Genomic DNA, 20,411 nt, shown 5'->3' on the forward strand with positions numbered 1-20,411 from the left:
TTTTAGGGTTTTCCATGAGGTAGTACCGCCTGGCACCACGTGGTACAGTTTTAGCACCTACTTGGCTAAGTCTACGTTCAAAGATTCACAATGACATCGGAACACAATTGGCCCTTTTTAACTAGTACCTACTCCACTCAACTTGATCCGACTAAGCTTTTAGGGCTTTCCATGAGGTAGTACCGCCTGGCACCAGGTGGTACAGTTTTAGCACCTACTTGGATAAGTCTACGTTCAAAGATTCAGAATGGCATCGGAACACAATTGGCCCTTTTTAACTAGTACCTACTCCACTCAACTTGATCCGACTCAGCTTTTAGGGTTTTCCATGAGGTAGTACCGCCTGGCACCAGGTGGTACAATTTTAGCACCTACTTGGCTAACTCTACGTTCAAAGATTCACAATGACATCGGAACACAATTGGCCCTTTTTAACTAGTACCTACTCCACTCAACTTGATCCGACTAAACTTTTAGGGTTTTCCATGAGGTAGTACCACCTGGCACCAGGTGGTACAGTTTTAGTACCTACTTGGCTAACTCTACGTTCAAAGATTCAGAATAACATCGGAACACAATTGGCCCTTTTTAACTAGTACCTACTCCACTCGACTTGATCCGACTAAGCTTTTAGGGTTTTCCATGAGGTAGTACCACCTGGCACCAGGTGGTACAGTTTTAGTACCTACTTGGCTAACTCTACGTTCAAAGATTCAGAATAACATCGGAACACAATTGGCCCTTTTTAACTAGTACCTACTCCACTCGACTTGATCCGACTCAGCTTTTAGGGTTTTCCATGAGGTAGTACCGCCTGGCACCAGGTGGTACAGTTTTAGCACCTACTTGGATAAGTCTACGTTCAAAGATTCAGAATGGCATCGGAACACAATTGGCCCTTTTTAACTAGTACCTACTCCACTCAACTTGATCCGACTCAGCTTTTAGGGTTTTCCATGAGGTAGTACCGCCTGGCACCAGGTGGTACAGTTTTAGCACCTACTTGGCTAAGTCTACGTTCAAAGATTCACAATGACATCGGAACACAATTGGCCCTTTTTAACTAGTACCTACTCCACTCAACTTGATCCGACTAAGCTTTTAGGGTTTTCCATGAGGTAGTACCGCCTGGCACCAGGTGGTACAGTTTTAGCACCTACTTGGCTAAGTCTATGTTCAAAGATTCACAATGACATCGGAACACAATTGGCCCTTTTTAACTAGTACCTACTCCACTCAACTTGATCCGACTCAGCTTTTAGGGTTTTCCATGAGGTAGTACCGCCTGGCACCAGGTGGTACAATTTTAGCACCTACTTGGCTAACTCTACGTTCAAAGATTCACAATGACATCGGAACACAATTGGCCCTTTTTAACTAGTACCTACTCCACTCAACTTGATCCGACTAAGCTTTTAGGGTTTTCCATGAGGTAGTACCGCCTGGCACCAGGTGGTACAGTTTTAGCACCTACTTGGCTAAGTCTATGTTCAAAGATTCACAATGACATCGGAACACAATTGGCCCTTTTTAACTAGTACCTACTCCACTCAACTTGATCCGACTCAGCTTTTAGGGTTTTCCATGAGGTAGTACCACCTGGCACCAGGTGGTACAGTTTTAGTACCTACTTGACTAACTCTACGTTCAAAGATTCAGAATAACATCGGAACACAATTGGCCCTTTTTAACTAGTACCTACTCCACTCGACTTGATCCGACTCAGCTTTTAGGGTTTTCCATGAGGTAGTACCGCCTGGCACCAGGTGGTACAGTTTTAGCACCTACTTGGATAAGTCTACGTTCAAAGATTCAGAATGGCATCGGAACACAATTGGCCCTTTTTAACTAGTACCTACTCCACTCAACTTGATCCGACTCAGCTTTTAGGGTTTTCCATGAGGTAGTACCGCCTGGCACCAGGTGGTACAGTTTTAGCACCTACTTGGCTAAGTCTACGTTCAAATATTCACAATGACATCGGAACACAATTGGCCCTTTTTAACTAGTACCTACTCCACTCAACTTGATCCGACTAAGCCTTTAGGGTTTTCCATGAGGTAGTACCGCCTGGCACCAGGTGGTACAGTTTTAGCACCTACTTGGCTAAGTCTATGTTCAAAGATTCACAATGACATCGGAACACAATTGGCCCTTTTTAACTAGTACCTACTCCACTCAACTTGATCCGACTAAGCTTTTAGGGTTTTCCATGAGGTAGTACCGCCTGGCACCAGATGGTACAATTTTAGCAACTACTTGATCGGGGTCAAGCTGAGTCGAGCCGAAAATTTGACGTCAAGAGACTGCAGGCCACTGATTGGACAGGGAGTGATGTCAGCGGATCAGTTATGAAAGCCACTCCTTCACAAGGACCCTGCAACAGCGACCATGCGATTTAATTTATTCTGTGATTGTCCACGAGGTGAATTGCTAGACGCAAAGCCATACACCAAGCAGCAGGTATTCCTTCTCCTCGATGTCCTAAATCATTGTGTCATGTTTGTGTCACATACAAATGATGTCACGGGACTTTTGGACTATTGCTATAGAGACCCCACCCACATTGAGGTGGTAGAAAGAGGCCATGGATCGGTATTGAGATTTTCCTTGTTTTGTTTTAAAATGTAGGGTCATGCTTGTTCAAACGGGGAATACAGAAATGACATGGGCCCACATATCGTTCTTGCACAGGTTTTAGAATCATATTGTGCATTTCAGGAGGTTTACGTCCATTCAAAGAGGTACCACTGTGGACGCTGTGATGGTAGGAACAGAGTTGAACATTGATGGATGAAACATCTGTTGGTTATTAAAACTGCTACGCCCAACGTGGGGCTCGAACCCACGACCCTGAGATTAAGAGTCTCATGCTCTACCGACTGAGCTAGCCAGGCCATTCACACCTGAGCAAACATGCCTTTCGAAAAAAAAATAAGGTAAAAAACAAAGCTAAGTCTATCTTCACAGATTCAGAATGACATCGGAACACAATTGGCCCTTTTTAACTAGTACCTACTCCACTCAACTTGATCCGACTCAGCTTTTAGGGTTTTCCATGAGGTAGTACCGCCTGGCACCAGGTGGTACAGTTTTAGCACCTACTTGGATAAGTCTACGTTCAAAGATTCAGAATGGCATCGGAACACAATTGGCCCTTTTTAACTAGTACCTACTCCACTCAACTTGATCCGACTCAGCTTTTAGGGTTTTCCATGAGGTAGTACCGCCTGGCACCAGGTGGTACAGTTTTAGCACCTACTTGGATAAGTCTACGTTCAAAGATTCAGAATGGCATCGGAACACAATTGGCCCTTTTTAACTAGTACCTGCTCCACTCAACTTGATCCGACTCAGCTTTTAGGGTTTTCCATGAGGTAGTACCGCCTGGCACCAGGTGGTACAGTTTTAGCACCTACTTGGCTAAGTCTATGTTCAAAGATTCACAATGACATCGGAACACAATTGGCCCTTTTTAACTAGTACCTACTCCCCTCGACTTTATCCGACTAAGCTTTTAGGGTTTTCCATGAGGTAGTACCGCCTGGCACCAGGTGGTACAGTTTTAGCACCTACTTGGCTAAGTCTACGTTCACAGATTCAGAATGACATCGGAACACAATTGGCCCTTTTTAACTAGTACCTACTCCCCTCGACTTTATCCGACTAAGCTTTTAGGGTTTTCCATGAGGTAGTACCGCCTGGCACCAGGTGGTACAGTTTTAGCACCTACTTGGATAAGTCTACGTTCAAAGATTCAGAATAACATCGGAACACAATTGGCCCTTTTTAACTAGTACCTACTCCACTCGACTTGATCCGACTAAGCTTTTAGGGTTTTCCATGAGGTAGTACCACCTGGCACCAGGTGGTACAGTTTTAGCACCTACTTGGATAAGTCTACGTTCAAAGATTCAGAATGGCATCGGAACACAATTGGCCCTTTTTAACTAGTACCTACTCCACTCAACTTGATCCGACTCAGCTTTTAGGGTTTTCCATGAGGTAGTACCGCCTGGCACCAGGTGGTACAGTTTTAGCACCTACTTGGCTAAGTCTACGTTCAAAGATTCACAATGACATCGGAACACAATTGGCCCTTTTTAACTAGTACCTACTCCACTCAACTTGATCCGACTAAGCTTTTAGGGTTTTCCATGAGGTAGTACCGCCTGGCACCAGGTGGTACAGTTTTAGCACCTACTTGGCTAAGTCTATGTTCAAAGATTCACAATGACATCGGAACACAATTGGCCCTTTTTAACTAGTACCTACTCCACTCAACTTGATCCGACTAAGCTTTTAGGGTTTTCCATGAGGTAGTACCGCCTGGCACCAGGTGGTACAATTTTAGCACCTACTTGGCTAACTCTACGTTCAAAGATTCACAATGACATCGGAACACACTTGGCCCTTTTTAACTAGTACCTACTCCACTCAACTTGATCCGACTAAGCTTTTAGGGTTTTCCATGAGGTAGTACCGCCTGGCACCAGATGGTACAATTTTAGCAACTACTTGATCGGGGTCAAGCTGAGTCGAGCCGAAAATTGAGGTGGTAGAAAGAGGCCATGGATCGGTATTGAGATTTTCCTTGTTTTGTTTTAAAATGTAGGGTCATGCTTGTTCAAACGGGGAATACAGAAATGACATGGGCCCACATATCGTTCTTGCACAGGTTTTAGTGTTTTAGAATCATATTGTGCATTTCAGGAGGTTTACGTCCATTCAAAGAGGTACCACTGTGGACGCTGTGATGGTAGGAACAGAGTTGAACATTGATGGATGAAACATCTGTTGGTTATTAAAACTGCTACGCCCAACGAGCCTCATGCTCTACCGACTGAGCTAGCCAGGCCATTCACACCTGAGCAAACATGCCTTTCGAAAAAAAAATAAGGTAAAAAACAAAGCTAAGTCTATCTTCACAGATTCAGAATGACATCGGAACACAATTGGCCCTTTTTAACTAGTACCTACTCCACTCAACTTGATCCGACTCAGCTTTTAGGGTTTTCCATGAGGTAGTACCGCCTGGCACCAGGTGGTACAGTTTTAGCACCTACTTGGATAAGTCTACGTTCAAAGATTCAGAATGGCATCGGAACACAATTGGCCCTTTTTAACTAGTACCTACTCCACTCAACTTGATCCGACTAAGCTTTTAGGGTTTTCCATGAGGTAGTACCGCCTGGCACCAGATGGTACAATTTTAGCAACTACTTGATCGGGGTCAAGCTGAGTCGAGCCGAAAATTTGACGTCAAGAGACTGCAGGCCACTGATTGGACAGGGAGTGATGTCAGCGGATCAGTTATGAAAGCCACTCCTTCACAAGGACCCTGCAACAGCGACCATGCGATTTAATTTATTCTGTGATTGTCCACGAGGTGAATTGCTAGACGCAAAGCCATACACCAAGCAGCAGGTATTCCTTCTCCTCGATGTCCTAAATCATTGTGTCATGTTTGTGTCACATACAAATGATGTCACGGGACTTTTGGACTATTGCTATAGAGACCCCACCCACGAAAGAGGCCATGGATCGGTATTGAGATTTTCCTTGTTTTGTTTTAAAATGTAGGGTCATGCTTGTTCAAACGGGGAATACAGAAATGACATGGGCCCACATATCGTTCTTGCACAGGTTTTAGAATCATATTGTGCATTTCAGGAGGTTTACGTCCATTCAAAGAGGTACCACTGTGGACGCTGTGATGGTAGGAACAGAGTTGAACATTGATGGATGAAACATCTGTTGGTTATTAAAACTGCTACGCCCAACGTGGGGCTCGAACCCACGACCCTGAGATTAAGAGTCTCATGCTCTACCGACTGAGCTAGCCAGGCCATTCACACCTGAACAAACATGCCTTTCGAAAAAAAAATAAGGTAAAAAAGAAAGCTAAGTCTATCTTCACAGATTCAGAATGACATCGGAACACAATTGGCCCTTTTTAACTAGTACCTACTCCCCTCGACTTTATCCGACTAAGCTTTTAGGGTTTTCCATGAGGTAGTACCGCCTGGCACCAGGTGGTACAGTTTTAGCACCTACTTGGATAAGTCTACGTTCAAAGATTCAGAATAACATCGGAACACAATTGGCCCTTTTTAACTAGTACCTACTCCACTCGACTTGATCCGACTAAGCTTTTAGGGTTTTCCATGAGGTAGTACCACCTGGCACCAGGTGGTACAGTTTTAGCACCTACTTGGATAAGTCTACGTTCAAAGATTCACAATGACATCGGAACACAATTGGCCCTTTTTAACTAGTACCTACTCCACTCAACTTGATCCGACTAAGCTTTTAGGGTTTTCCATGAGGTAGTACCGCCTGGCACCAGGTGGTACAGTTTTAGCACCTACTTGGCTAAGTCTACGTTCAAATATTCACAATGACATCGGAACACAATTGGCCCTTTTTAACTAGTACCTACTCCACTCAACTTGATCCGACTAAGCCTTTAGGGTTTTCCATGAGGTAGTACCGCCTGGCACCAGGTGGTACAGTTTTAGCACCTACTTGGCTAAGTCTATGTTCAAAGATTCACAATGACATCGGAACACAATTGGCCCTTTTTAACTAGTACCTACTCCACTCAACTTGATCCGACTAAGCTTTTAGGGTTTTCCATGAGGTAGTACCGCCTGGCACCAGATGGTACAATTTTAGCAACTACTTGATCGGGGTCAAGCTGAGTCGAGCCGAAAATTTGACGTCAAGAGACTGCAGGCCACTGATTGGACAGGGAGTGATGTCAGCGGATCAGTTATGAAAGCCACTCCTTCACAAGGACCCTGCAACAGCGACCATGCGATTTAATTTATTCTGTGATTGTCCACGAGGTGAATTGCTAGACGCAAAGCCATACACCAAGCAGCAGGTATTCCTTCTCCTCGATGTCCTAAATCATTGTGTCATGTTTGTGTCACATACAAATGATGTCACGGGACTTTTGGACTATTGCTATAGAGACCCCACCCACGAAAGAGGCCATGGATCGGTATTGAGATTTTCCTTGTTTTGTTTTAAAATGTAGGGTCATGCTTGTTCAAACGGGGAATACAGAAATGACATGGGCCCACATATCGTTCTTGCACAGGTTTTAGAATCATATTGTGCATTTCAGGAGGTTTACGTCCATTCAAAGAGGTACCACTGTGGACGCTGTGATGGTAGGAACAGAGTTGAACATTGATGGATGAAACATCTGTTGGTTATTAAAACTGCTACGCCCAACGTGGGGCTCGAACCCACGACCCTGAGATTAAGAGTCTCATGCTCTACCGACTGAGCTAGCCAGGCCATTCACACCTGAACAAACATGCCTTTCGAAAAAAAAATAAGGTAAAAAAGAAAGCTAAGTCTATCTTCACAGATTCAGAATGACATCGGAACACAATTGGCCCTTTTTAACTAGTACCTACTCCCCTCGACTTTATCCGACTAAGCTTTTAGGGTTTTCCATGAGGTAGTACCGCCTGGCACCAGGTGGTACAGTTTTAGCACCTACTTGGATAAGTCTACGTTCAAAGATTCAGAATAACATCGGAACACAATTGGCCCTTTTTAACTAGTACCTACTCCACTCGACTTGATCCGACTAAGCTTTTAGGGTTTTCCATGAGGTAGTACCACCTGGCACCAGGTGGTACAGTTTTAGCACCTACTTGGATAAGTCTACGTTCAAAGATTCAGAATGGCATCGGAACACAATTGGCCCTTTTTAACTAGTACCTACTCCACTCAACTTGATCCGACTCAGCTTTTAGGGTTTTCCATGAGGTAGTACCGCCTGGCACCAGGTGGTACAGTTTTAGCACCTACTTGGCTAAGTCTACGTTCAAAGATTCACAATGACATCGGAACACAATTGGCCCTTTTTAACTAGTACCTACTCCACTCAACTTGATCCGACTAAGCTTTTAGGGTTTTCCATGAGGTAGTACCGCCTGGCACCAGGTGGTACAGTTTTAGCACCTACTTGGCTAAGTCTATGTTCAAAGATTCACAATGACATCGGAACACAATTGGCCCTTTTTAACTAGTACCTACTCCACTCAACTTGATCCGACTAAGCTTTTAGGGTTTTCCATGAGGTAGTACCGCCTGGCACCAGGTGGTACAATTTTAGCACCTACTTGGCTAACTCTACGTTCAAAGATTCACAATGACATCGGAACACACTTGGCCCTTTTTAACTAGTACCTACTCCACTCAACTTGATCCGACTAAGCTTTTAGGGTTTTCCATGAGGTAGTACCGCCTGGCACCAGATGGTACAATTTTAGCAACTACTTGATCGGGGTCAAGCTGAGTCGAGCCGAAAATTGAGGTGGTAGAAAGAGGCCATGGATCGGTATTGAGATTTTCCTTGTTTTGTTTTAAAATGTAGGGTCATGCTTGTTCAAACGGGGAATACAGAAATGACATGGGCCCACATATCGTTCTTGCACAGGTTTTAGTGTTTTAGAATCATATTGTGCATTTCAGGAGGTTTACGTCCATTCAAAGAGGTACCACTGTGGACGCTGTGATGGTAGGAACAGAGTTGAACATTGATGGATGAAACATCTGTTGGTTATTAAAACTGCTACGCCCAACGTGGGGCTCGAACCCACGACCCTGAGATTAAGAGTCTCATGCTCTACCGACTGAGCTAGCCAGGCCATTCACACCTGAGCAAACATGCCTTTCGAAAAAAAAATAAGGTAAAAAACAAAGCTAAGTCTATCTTCACAGATTCAGAATGACATCGGAACACAATTGGCCCTTTTTAACTAGTACCTACTCCACTCAACTTGATCCGACTCAGCTTTTAGGGTTTTCCATGAGGTAGTACCGCCTGGCACCAGGTGGTACAGTTTTAGCACCTACTTGGATAAGTCTACGTTCAAAGATTCAGAATGGCATCGGAACACAATTGGCCCTTTTTAACTAGTACCTACTCCACTCAACTTGATCCGACTCAGCTTTTAGGGTTTTCCATGAGGTAGTACCACCTGGCACCAGGTGGTACAGTTTTAGCACCTACTTGGATAAGTCTACGTTCAAAGATTCAGAATGGCATCGGAACACAATTGGCCCTTTTTAACTAGTACCTACTCCACTCAACTTGATCCGACTCAGCTTTTAGGGTTTTCCATGAGGTAGTACCGCCTGGCACCAGGTGGTACAATTTTAGCACCTACTTGGCTAACTCTACGTTCAAAGATTCACAATGACATCGGAACACAATTGGCCCTTTTTAACTAGTACCTACTCCACTCAACTTGATCCGACTAAGCTTTTAGGGTTTTCCATGAGGTAGTACCGCCTGGCACCAGATGGTACAATTTTAGCAACTACTTGATCGGGGTCAAGCTGAGTCGAGCCGAAAATTGAGGTGGTAGAAAGAGGCCATGGATCGGTATTGAGATTTTCCTTGTTTTGTTTTAAAATGTAGGGTCATGCTTGTTCAAACGGGGAATACAGAAATGACATGGGCCCACATATTGTTCTTGCACAGGTTTTAGTGTTTTAGAATCATATTGTGCATTTCAGGAGGTTTACGTCCATTCAAAGAGGTACCACTGTGGACGCTGTGATGGTAGGAACAGAGTTGAACATTGATGGATGAAACATCTGTTGGTTATTAAAACTGCTACGCCGAACGTGGGGCTCGAACCCACGACCCTGAGATTAAGAATCTCATGCTCTACCGACTGAGCTAGCCAGGCCATTCACACCTGAGCAAACATGCCTTTAGAAAAAAAAATAAGGTAAAAAACAAAGCTTAGTCTATCTTCACTGATTCAGAATGACATCGGAACACAATTGGCCCTTTTTAACTAGTACCTACTCCACTCGACTTGATCCGACTAAGCTTTTAGGGTTTTCCATGAGGTAGTACCACCTGGCACCAGGTGGTACAGTTTTAGTACCTACTTGGCTAACTCTACGTTCAAAGATTCAGAATGGCATCGGAACACAATTGGCCCTTTTTAACTAGTACCTACTCCACTCAACTTGATCCGACTCAGCTTTTAGGGTTTTCCATGAGGTAGTACCGCCTGGCACCAGGTGGTACAGTTTTAGCACCTACTTGGCTAAGTCTACGTTCAAATATTCACAATGACATCGGAACACAATTGGCCCTTTTTAACTAGTACCTACTCCACTCAACTTGATCCGACTAAGCTTTTAGGGTTTTCCATGAGGTAGTACCGCCTGGCACCAGGTGGTACAGTTTTAGCACCTACTTGGCTAAGTCTATGTTCAAAGATTCACAATGACATCGGAACACAATTGGCCCTTTTTAACTAGTACCTACTCCACTCAACTTGATCCGACTAAGCTTTTAGGGTTTTCCATGAGGTAGTACCGCCTGGCACCAGATGGTACAATTTTAGCAACTACTTGATCGGGGTCAAGCTGAGTCGAGCCGAAAATTTGACGTCAAGAGACTGCAGGCCACTGATTGGACAGGGAGTGATGTCAGCGGATCAGTTATGAAAGCCACTCCTTCACAAGGACCCTGCAACAGTGACCATGCGATTTAATTTATTCTGTGATTGTCCACGAGGTGAATTGCTAGACGCAAAGCCATACACCAAGCAGCAGGTATTCCTTCTCCTCGATGTCCTAAATCATTGTGTCATGTTTGTGTCACATACAAATGATGTCACGGGACTTTTGGACTATTGCTATAGAGACCCCACCCACATTGAGGTGGTAGAAAGAGGCCATGGATCGGTATTGAGATTTTCCTTGTTTTGTTTTAAAATGTAGGGTCATGCTTGTTCAAACGGGGAATACAGAAATGACATGGGCCCACATATCGTTCTTGCACAGGTTTTAGAATCATATTGTGCATTTCAGGAGGTTTACGTCCATTCAAAGAGGTACCACTGTGGACGCTGTGATGGTAGGAACAGAGTTGAACATTGATGGATGAAACATCTGTTGGTTATTAAAACTGCTACGCCCAACGTGGGGCTCGAACCCACGACCCTGAGATTAAGAGTGTCATGCTCTACCGACTGAGCTAGCCAGGCCATTCACACCTGAACAAACATGCCTTTCGAAAAAAAAATAAGGTAAAAAAGAAAGCTAAGTCTATCTTCACAGATTCAGAATGACATCGGAACACAATTGGCCCTTTTTAACTAGTACCTACTCCCCTCGACTTTATCCGACTAAGCTTTTAGGGTTTTCCATGAGGTAGTACCGCCTGGCACCAGGTGGTACAGTTTTAGCACCTACTTGGCTAAGTCTACGTTCAAAGATTCACAATGACATCGGAACACAATTGGCCCTTTTTAACTAGTACCTACTCCACTCAACTTGATCCGACTCAGCTTTTAGGGTTTTCCATGAGGTAGTACCGCCTGGCACCAGGTGGTACAGTTTTAGCACCTACTTGGCTAAGTCTACGTTCAAAGATTCACAATGACATCGGAACACAATTGGCCCTTTTTGACTAGTACCTACTCCACTCAACTTGATCCGACTAAGCTTTTAGGGTTTTCCATGAGGTAGTACCGCCTGGCACCAGGTGGTACAGTTTTAGCACCTACTTGGATAAGTCTACGTTCAAAGATTCAGAATGGCATCGGAACACAATTGGCCCTTTTTAACTAGTACCTACTCCACTCAACTTGATCCGACTCAGCTTTTAGGGTTTTCCATGAGGTAGTACCGCCTGGCACCAGGTGGTACAGTTTTAGCACCTACTTGGATAAGTCTACGTTCAAAGATTCAGAATGGCATCGGAACACAATTGGCCCTTTTTAACTAGTACCTGCTCCACTCAACTTGATCCGACTCAGCTTTTAGGGTTTTCCATGAGGTAGTACCGCCTGGCACCAGGTGGTACAGTTTTAGCACCTACTTGGCTAAGTCTATGTTCAAAGATTCACAATGACATCGGAACACAATTGGCCCTTTTTAACTAGTACCTACTCCACTCAACTTGATCCGACTCAGCTTTTAGGGTTTTCCATGAGGTAGTACCGCCTGGCACCAGGTGGTACAATTTTAGCACCTACTTGGCTAACTCTACGTTCAAAGATTCACAATGACATCGGAACACAATTGGCCCTTTTTAACTAGTACCTACTCCACTCAACTTGATCCGACTAAGCTTTTAGGGTTTTCCATGAGGTAGTACCGCCTGGCACCAGATGGTACAATTTTAGCAACTACTTGATCGGGGTCAAGCTGAGTCGAGCCGAAAATTGAGGTGGTAGAAAGAGGCCATGGATCGGTATTGAGATTTTCCTTGTTTTGTTTTAAAATGTAGGGTCATGCTTGTTCAAACGGGGAATACAGAAATGACATGGGCCCACATATCGTTCTTGCACAGGTTTTAGTGTTTTAGAATGATATTGTGCATTTCAGGAGGTTTACGTCCATTCAAAGAGGTACCACTGTGGACGCTGTGATGGTAGGAACAGAGTTGAACATTGATGGATGAAACATCTGTTGGTTATTAAAACTGCTACGCCCAACGTGGGGCTCGAACCCACGACCCTGAGATTAAGAGTCTCATGCTCTACCGACTGAGCTAGCCAGGCCATTCACACCTGAGCAAACATGCCTTTCGAAAAAAAAATAAGGTAAAAAACAAAGCTAAGTCTATCTTCACAGATTCAGAATGACATCGGAACACAATTGGCCCTTTTTAACTAGTACCTACTCCACTCAACTTGATCCGACTCAGCTTTTAGGGTTTTCCATGAGGTAGTACCGCCTGGCACCAGGTGGTACAGTTTTAGCACCTACTTGGGTAAGTCTACGTTCAAAGATTCAGAATAACATCGGAACACAATTGGCCCTTTTTAACTAGTACCTACTCCACTCAACTTGATCCGACTCAGCTTTTAGGGTTTTCCATGAGGTAGTACCGCCTGGCACCAGGTGGTACAGTTTTAGCACCTACTTGGGTAAGTCTACGTTCAAAGATTCAGAATAACATCGGAACACAATTGGCCCTTTTTAACTAGTACCTACTCCACTCGACTTGATCCGACTAAGCTTTTAGGGTTTTCCATGAGGTAGTACCACCTGGCACCAGGTGGTACAGTTTTAGTACCTACTTGGCTAACTCTACGTTCAAAGATTCAGAATAACATCGGAACACAATTGGCCCTTTTTAACTAGTACCTACTCCACTCGACTTGATCCGACTCAGCTTTTAGGGTTTTCCATGAGGTAGTACCGCCTGGCACCAGGTGGTACAGTTTTAGCACCTACTTGGATAAGTCTACGTTCAAAGATTCAGAATGGCATCGGAACACAATTGGCCCTTTTTAACTAGTACCTACTCCACTCAACTTGATCCGACTCAGCTTTTAGGGTTTTCCATGAGGTAGTACCGCCTGGCACCAGGTGGTACAGTTTTAGCACCTACTTGGCTAAGTCTACGTTCAAATATTCACAATGACATCGGAACACAATTGGCCCTTTTTAACTAGTACCTACTCCACTCAACTTGATCCGACTCAGCTTTTAGGGTTTTCCATGAGGTAGTACCGCCTGGCACCAGGTGGTACAGTTTTAGCACCTACTTGGCTAAGTCTATGTTCAAAGATTCACAATGACATCGGAACACAATTGGCCCTTTTTGACTAGTACCTACTCCACTCAACTTGATCCGACTCAGCTTTTAGGGTTTTCCATGAGGTAGTACCGCCTGGCACCAGGTGGTACAATTTTAGCACCTACTTGGCTAACTCTACGTTCAAAGATTCACAATGACATCGGAACACAATTGGCCCTTTTTAACTAGTACCTACTCCACTCAACTTGATCCGACTAAGCTTTTAGGGTTTTCCATGAGGTAGTACCGCCTGGCACCAGATGGTACAATTTTAGCAACTACTTGATCGGGGTCAAGCTGAGTCGAGCCGAAAATTGAGGTGGTAGAAAGAGGCCATGGATCGGTATTGAGATTTTCCTTGTTTTGTTTTAAAATGTAGGGTCATGCTTGTTCAAACGGGGAATACAGAAATGACATGGGCCCACATATCGTTCTTGCACAGGTTTTAGTGTTTTAGAATGATATTGTGCATTTCAGGAGGTTTACGTCCATTCAAAGAGGTACCACTGTGGACGCTGTGATGGTAGGAACAGAGTTGAACATTGATGGATGAAACATCTGTTGGTTATTAAAACTGCTACGCCCAACGTGGGGCTCGAACCCACGACCCTGAGATTAAGAGTCTCATGCTCTACCGAGTGAGCTAGCCAGGCCATTCACACCTGAGCAAACATGCCTTTCGAAAAAAAAATAAGGTAAAAAACAATGCTAAGTCTATCTTCACAGATTCAGAATGACATCGGAACACAATTGGCCCTTTTTAACTAGTACCTACTCCACTCAACTTGATCCGACTCAGCTTTTAGGGTTTTCCATGAGGTAGTACCGCCTGGCACCAGGTGGTACAGTTTTAGCACCTACTTGGGTAAGTCTACGTTCAAAGATTCAGAATAACATCGGAACACAATTGGCCCTTTTTAACTAGTACCTACTCCACTCGACTTGATCCGACTAAGCTTTTAGGGTTTTCCATGAGGTAGTACCACCTGGCACCAGGTGGTACAGTTTTAGTACCTACTTGGCTAACTCTACGTTCAAAGATTCAGAATAACATCGGAACACAATTGGCCCTTTTTAACTAGTACCTACTCCACTCGACTTGATCCGACTCAGCTTTTAGGGTTTTCCATGAGGTAGTACCGCCTGGCACCAGGTGGTACAATTTTAGCACCTACTTGGCTAACTCTACGTTCAAAGATTCACAATGACATCGGAACACAATTGGCCCTTTTTAACTAGTACCTACTCCACTCAACTTGATCCGACTAAGCTTTTAGGGTTTTCCATGAGGTAGTACCGCCTGGCACCAGGTGGTACAGTTTTAGCACCTACTTGGCTAAGTCTACGTTCAAATATTCACAATGACATCGGAACACAATTGGCCCTTTTTAACTAGTACCTACTCCACTCAACTTGATCCGACTAAGCTTTTAGGGTTTTCCATGAGGTAGTACCGCCTGGCACCAGGTGGTATAGTTTTAGCACCTACTTGGCTAAGTCTATGTTCAAAGATTCACAATGACATCGGAACACAATTGGCCCTTTTTAACTAGTACCTACTCCACTCAACTTGATCCGACTAAGCTTTTAGGGTTTTCCATGAGGTAGTACCGCCTGGCACCAGATGGTACAATTTTAGCAACTACTTGATCGGGGTCAAGCTGAGTCGAGCCGAAAATTTGACGTCAAGAGACTGCAGGCCACTGATTGGACAGGGAGTGATGTCAGCGGATCAGTTATGAAAGCCACTCCTTCACAAGGACCCTGCAACAGCGACCATGCGATTTAATTTATTCTGTGATTGTCCACGAGGTGAATTGCTAGACGCAAAGCCATACACCAAGCAGCAGGTATTCCTTCTCCTCGATGTCCTAAATCATTGTGTCATGTTTGTGTCACATACAAATGATGTCACGGGACTTTTGGACTATTGCTATAGAGACCCCACCCACATTGAGGTGGTAGAAAGAGGCCATGGATCGGTATTGAGATTTTCCTTGTTTTGTTTTAAAATGTAGGGTCATGCTTGTTCAAACGGGGAATACAGAAATGACATGGGCCCACATATCGTTCTTGCACAGGTTTTAGAATGATATTGTGCATTTCAGGAGGTTTACGTCCATTCAAAGAGGTACCACTGTGGACGCTGTGATGGTAGGAACAGAGTTGAACATTGATGGATGAAACATCTGTTGGTTATTAAAACTGCTACGCCCAACGTGGGGCTCGAACCCACGACCCTGAGATTAAGAGTGTCATGCTCTACCGACTGAGCTAGCCAGGCCATTCACACCTGAACAAACATGCCTTTCGAAAAAAAAATAAGGTAAAAAAGAAAGCTAAGTCTATCTTCACAGATTCACAATGACATCGGAACACAATTGGCCCTTTTTGACTAGTACCTACTCCACTCAACTTGATCCGACTCAGCTTTTAGGGTTTTCCATGAGGTAGTACCGCCTGGCACCAGGTGGTACAATTTTAGCACCTACTTGGCTAACTCTACGTTCAAAGATTCACAATGACATCGGAACACAATTGGCCCTTTTTAACTAGTACCTACTCCACTCAACTTGATCCGACTAAGCTTTTAGGGTTTTCCATGAGGTAGTACCGCCTGGCACCAGATGGTACAATTTTAGCAACTACTTGATCGGGGTCAAGCTGAGTCGAGCCGAAAATTGAGGTGGTAGAAAGAGGCCATGGATCGGTATTGAGATTTTCCTTGTTTTGTTTTAAAATGTAGGGTCATGCTTGTTCAAACGGGGAATACAGAAATGACATGGGCCCACATATCGTTCTTGCACAGGTTTTAGTGTTTTAGAATGATATTGTGCATTTCAGGAGGTTTACGTCCATTCAAAGAGGTACCACTGTGGACGCTGTGATGGTAGGAACAGAGTTGAACATTGATGGATGAAACATCTGTTGGTTATTAAAACTGCTACGCCCAACGTGGGGCTCGAACCCACGACCCTGAGATTAAGAGTCTCATGCTCTACCGAGTGAGCTAGCCAGGCCATTCACACCTGAGCAAACATGCCTTTCGAAAAAAAAATAAGGTAAAAAACAATGCTAAGTCTATCTTCACAGATTCAGAATGACATCGGAACACAATTGGCCCTTTTTAACTAGTACCTACTCCACTCAACTTGATCCGACTCAGCTTTTAGGGTTTTCCATGAGGTAGTACCGCCTGGCACCAGGTGGTACAGTTTTAGCACCTACTTGGGTAAGTCTACGTTCAAAGATTCAGAATAACATCGGAACACAATTGGCCCTTTTTAACTAGTACCTACTCCACTCGACTTGATCCGACTAAGCTTTTAGGGTTTTCCATGAGGTAGTACCACCTGGCACCAGGTGGTACAGTTTTAGTACCTACTTGGCTAACTCTACGTTCAAAGATTCAGAATAACATCGGAACACAATTGGCCCTTTTTAACTAGTACCTACTCCACTCGACTTGATCCGACTCAGCTTTTAGGGTTTTCCATGAGGTAGTACCGCCTGGCACCAGGTGGTACAATTTTAGCACCTACTTGGCTAACTCTACGTTCAAAGATTCACAATGACATCGGAACACAATTGGCCCTTTTTAACTAGTACCTACTCCACTCAACTTGATCCGACTAAGCTTTTAGGGTTTTCCATGAGGTAGTACCGCCTGGCACCAGGTGGTACAGTTTTAGCACCTACTTGGCTAAGTCTACGTTCAAATATTCACAATGACATCGGAACACAATTGGCCCTTTTTAACTAGTACCTACTCCACTCAACTTGATCCGACTAAGCTTTTAGGGTTTTCCATGAGGTAGTACCGCCTGGCACCAGGTGGTATAGTTTTAGCACCTACTTGGCTAAGTCTATGTTCAAAGATTCACAATGACATCGGAACACAATTGGCCCTTTTTAACTAGTACCTACTCCACTCAACTTGATCCGACTAAGCTTTTAGGGTTTTCCATGAGGTAGTACCGCCTGGCACCAGATGGTACAATTTTAGCAACTACTTGATCGGGGTCAAGCTGAGTCGAGCCGAAAATTTGACGTCAAGAGACTGCAGGCCACTGATTGGACAGGGAGTGATGTCAGCGGATCAGTTATGAAAGCCACTCCTTCACAAGGACCCTGCAACAGCGACCATGCGATTTAATTTATTCTGTGATTGTCCACGAGGTGAATTGCTAGACGCAAAGCCATACACCAAGCAGCAGGTATTCCTTCTCCTCGATGTCCTAAATCATTGTGTCATGTTTGTGTCACATACAAATGATGTCACGGGACTTTTGGACTATTGCTATAGAGACCCCACCCACATTGAGGTGGTAGAAAGAGGCCATGGATCGGTATTGAGATTTTCCTTGTTTTGTTTTAAAATGTAGGGTCATGCTTGTTCAAACGGGGAATACAGAAATGACATGGGCCCACATATCGTTCTTGCACAGGTTTTAGAATGATATTGTGCATTTCAGGAGGTTTACGTCCATTCAAAGAGGTACCACTGTGGACGCTGTGATGGTAGGAACAGAGTTGAACATTGATGGATGAAACATCTGTTGGTTATTAAAACTGCTACGCCCAACGTGGGGCTCGAACCCACGACCCTGAGATTAAGAGTGTCATGCTCTACCGACTGAGCTAGCCAGGCCATTCACACCTGAACAAACATGCCTTTCGAAAAAAAAATAAGGTAAAAAAGAAAGCTAAGTCTATCTTCACAGATTCAGAATGACATCGGAACACAATTGGCCCTTTTTAACTAGTACCTACTCCCCTCGACTTTATCCGACTAAGCTTTTAGGGTTTTCCATGAGGTAGTACCGCCTGGCACCAGGTGGTACAGTTTTAGCACCTACTTGGCTAAGTCTACGTTCAAAGATTCACAATGACATCGGAACACAATTGGCCCTTTTTAACTAGTACCTACTCCACTCAACTTGATCCGACTCAGCTTTTAGGGTTTTCCATGAGGTAGTACCGCCTGGCACCAGGTGGTACAGTTTTAGCACCTACTTGGCTAAGTCTACGTTCAAAGATTCACAATGACATCGGAACACAATTGGCCCTTTTTGACTAGTACCTACTCCACTCAACTTGATCCGACTCAGCTTTTAGGGTTTTCCATGAGGTAGTACCGCCTGGCACCAGGTGGTACAGTTTTAGCACCTACTTGGATAAGTCTACGTTCAAAGATTCAGAATGGCATCGGAACACAATTGGCCCTTTTTAACTAGTACCTACTCCACTCAACTTGATCCGACTCAGCTTTTAGGGTTTTCCATGAGGTAGTACCGCCTGGCACCAGGTGGTACAGTTTTAGCACCTACTTGGCTAAGTCTATGTTCAAAGATTCACAATGACATCGGAACACAATTGGCCCTTTTTAACTAGTACCTACTCCACTCAACTTGATCCGACTCAGCTTTTAGGGTTTTCCATGAGGTAGTACCGCCTGGCACCAGGTGGTACAATTTTAGCACCTACTTGGCTAACTCTACGTTCAAAGATTCACAATGACATCGGAACACAATTGGCCCTTTTTAACTAGTACCTACTCCACTCAACTTGATCCGACTAAGCTTTTAGGGTTTTCCATGAGGTAGTACCGCCTGGCACCAGATGGTACAATTTTAGCAACTACTTGATCGGGGTCAAGCTGAGTCGAGCCGAAAATTGAGGTGGTAGAAAGAGGCCATGGATCGGTATTGAGATTTTCCTTGTTTTGTTTTAAAATGTAGGGTCATGCTTGTTCAAACGGGGAATACAGAAATGACATGGGCCCACATATCGTTCTTGCACAGGTTTTAGTGTTTTAGAATGATATTGTGCATTTCAGGAGGTTTACGTCCATTCAAAGAGGTACCACTGTGGACGCTGTGATGGTAGGAACAGAGTTGAACATTGATGGATGAAACATCTATTGGTTATTAAAACTGCTACGCCCAACGTGGGGCTCGAACCCACGACCCTGAGATTAAGAGTCTCATGCTCTACCGACTGAGCTAGCCAGGCCATTCACACCTGAGCAAACATGCCTTTCGAAAAAAAAATAAGGTAAAAAAGAAAGCTAAGTCTATCTTCACAGATTCAGAATGACATCGGAACACAATTGGCCCTTTTTAACTAGTACCTACTCCCCTCGACTTTATCCGACTAAGCTTTTAGGGTTTTCCATGAGGTAGTACCGCCTGGCACCAGGTGGTACAGTTTTAGCACCTACTTGGCTAAGTCTACGTTCAAAGATTCACAATGACATCGGAACACAATTGGCCCTTTTTGACTAGTGCCTACTCCACTCAACTTGATCCGACTCAGCTTTTAGGGTTTTCCATGAGGTAGTACCGCCTGGCACCAGGTGGTACAGTTTTAGCACCTACTTGGATAAGTCTACGTTCAAAGATTCAGAATGGCATCGGAACACAATTGGCCCTTTTTAACTAGTACCTACTCCACTCAACTTGATCCGACTCAGCTTTTAGGGTTTTCCATGAGGTAGTACCGCCTGGCACCAGGTGGTACAGTTTTAGCACCTACTTGGGTAAGTCTACGTTCAAAGATTCAGAATAACATCGGAACACAATTGGCCCTTTTTAACTAGTACCTACTCCACTCGACTTGATCCGACTAAGCTTTTAGGGTTTTCCATGAGGTAGTACCACCTGGCACCAGGTGGTACAGTTTTAGTACCTACTTGGCTAACTCTACGTTCAAAGATTCAGAATAACATCGGAACACAATTGGCCCTTTTTAACTAGTACCTACTCCACTCGACTTGATCCGACTCAGCTTTTAGGGTTTTCCATGAGGTAGTACCGCCTGG

At 44.3% G+C, this 20,411-nt stretch overlaps 1 protein-coding gene and 12 non-coding genes across 14 annotated transcripts in view; all 13 read right to left on the bottom strand.

Moving 5' to 3' along the window:
- Positions 1 to 20,411, bottom strand: part of LOC140307486 (alpha-1,3-mannosyl-glycoprotein 4-beta-N-acetylglucosaminyltransferase C-like) — a 208,815-nt gene that overhangs the window by 170,343 nt on the left and 18,061 nt on the right. The window lies entirely within an intron of this gene.
- Positions 2,825 to 2,897, bottom strand: trnak-cuu (transfer RNA lysine (anticodon CUU)). The gene has a single exon. It is a non-coding gene; the product is annotated as a tRNA-Lys (tRNA).
- On the bottom strand, positions 5,777 to 5,849 carry trnak-cuu (transfer RNA lysine (anticodon CUU)). The gene has a single exon. It is a non-coding gene; the product is annotated as a tRNA-Lys (tRNA).
- Positions 7,239 to 7,311, bottom strand: trnak-cuu (transfer RNA lysine (anticodon CUU)). Its single transcript has one exon. It is a non-coding gene; the product is annotated as a tRNA-Lys (tRNA).
- Positions 8,603 to 8,675, bottom strand: trnak-cuu (transfer RNA lysine (anticodon CUU)). Its single transcript has one exon. It is a non-coding gene; the product is annotated as a tRNA-Lys (tRNA).
- Positions 9,653 to 9,725, bottom strand: trnak-cuu (transfer RNA lysine (anticodon CUU)). Its single transcript has one exon. It is a non-coding gene; the product is annotated as a tRNA-Lys (tRNA).
- Positions 10,970 to 11,042, bottom strand: trnak-cuu (transfer RNA lysine (anticodon CUU)). Its single transcript has one exon. It is a non-coding gene; the product is annotated as a tRNA-Lys (tRNA).
- On the bottom strand, positions 12,491 to 12,563 carry trnak-cuu (transfer RNA lysine (anticodon CUU)). Its single transcript has one exon. It is a non-coding gene; the product is annotated as a tRNA-Lys (tRNA).
- trnak-cuu (transfer RNA lysine (anticodon CUU)) lies at positions 14,169 to 14,241 on the bottom strand. Its single transcript has one exon. It is a non-coding gene; the product is annotated as a tRNA-Lys (tRNA).
- On the bottom strand, positions 15,800 to 15,872 carry trnak-cuu (transfer RNA lysine (anticodon CUU)). The gene has a single exon. It is a non-coding gene; the product is annotated as a tRNA-Lys (tRNA).
- Positions 16,536 to 16,608, bottom strand: trnak-cuu (transfer RNA lysine (anticodon CUU)). Its single transcript has one exon. It is a non-coding gene; the product is annotated as a tRNA-Lys (tRNA).
- On the bottom strand, positions 18,167 to 18,239 carry trnak-cuu (transfer RNA lysine (anticodon CUU)). The gene has a single exon. It is a non-coding gene; the product is annotated as a tRNA-Lys (tRNA).
- On the bottom strand, positions 19,531 to 19,603 carry trnak-cuu (transfer RNA lysine (anticodon CUU)). Its single transcript has one exon. It is a non-coding gene; the product is annotated as a tRNA-Lys (tRNA).

This window comes from Leuresthes tenuis, unplaced genomic scaffold, assembly GCF_036924035.1.
Source record: "Leuresthes tenuis unplaced genomic scaffold, fLeuTen1.0.hap1 SCAF_5, whole genome shotgun sequence".
Classification (NCBI taxonomy): domain Eukaryota; kingdom Metazoa; phylum Chordata; class Actinopteri; order Atheriniformes; family Atherinopsidae; genus Leuresthes; species Leuresthes tenuis.